This window comes from Triticum dicoccoides, chromosome 6B (genome assembly GCF_002162155.2).
Source record: "Triticum dicoccoides isolate Atlit2015 ecotype Zavitan chromosome 6B, WEW_v2.0, whole genome shotgun sequence".
Taxonomy (NCBI): domain Eukaryota; kingdom Viridiplantae; phylum Streptophyta; class Magnoliopsida; order Poales; family Poaceae; genus Triticum; species Triticum dicoccoides.
The window spans coordinates 720,195,335-720,196,429 of NC_041391.1; positions in this window are offsets into that span (position 1 = coordinate 720,195,335).

Below are 1,095 nucleotides of genomic sequence, written 5' to 3' on the forward strand. Positions count from 1 at the left end.
TGTCGGTCATCAACACTCGCAGTTTGGCCGATTCTGGCTCGTTTCTTGGACTATTAGTCACTGTTTTGGGGTCCCGGAGTGAGTTCCATGATTGATGAACCCCTGGGTGCGTTTACGTGTCGGTCATCAACACTCGCGGCTTTTGTCGATTCTAACCCATTTCATGGACTATTACTCACCGTTTTGGGGTCCCAAAGCGACTTCCATGGTTGTTTAACCCCAAGGTGCGCTTACGTGTCGGTCATCAACAATCACAGTTTTAGCTGATTCTGGCCCGTTTCTTGGACTATTACTCAGCTTTGGGGTCCCGGAGTGATTTCTATGATTGACGAACACCGGGGTGCATTCATGTGTCGGTCATCAACACTCGCAGTTTGGGCCGATTCTGGCCCATTTCATGGACTATTACTCACTGATTTGGGGTCCCTGAGCGATTTCCATGATTGACGAACCCCGGGGTGCGTTTATGTATCGTTTATCAACACTCCTAGGTTTTTCCGATGCTGGGCTCTTTCATGGACTACTACTCACAGTTTGGGGGTCCGGAAGCGATTTCCATGGTTGTCGCACCCGAAGGTGTGCTTACGTGTTGGTCGTCAAGAGTCGCAGTTTGGGCCGATTCTGGCCCGTTTCTTGGACTATTACTCAGTTTTGGGGTCCCAAAGTGATTTCCACGATTGACGAATCCGGGGGTGCGTTTACGTGTCGGTCATCAATACTCACAATTTTGGCTGATTCTGGTCCATTTCGTGCACTATTACTCACCGTTTTGGGGCCCAGAACGATTTCCACAATTGACAATCCCCGGGGTTCGTTTACGTGTCCGTCGTCAACACACATAGTTTTGGAAAATTCTGACCCGTTTCGTGGACTATTACTCACCGTTTTGGGGTCCCGAAAAATCTCCATAGTTGTTGAACGCCAAGGTGCGCTTATGTGTCGGTCATCAACACTTGTAGTTTTGGCTTATTCTGGCCCGTTTCTAGGACAATTACTCACTATTTTGGGGTCCGGAGTGATTTCCATGATTGACGAACACCGGGGTGTGTTTAGGTGTCGGTCATCAACACTCCGAGTTTTGGCTGATTCTGGCCC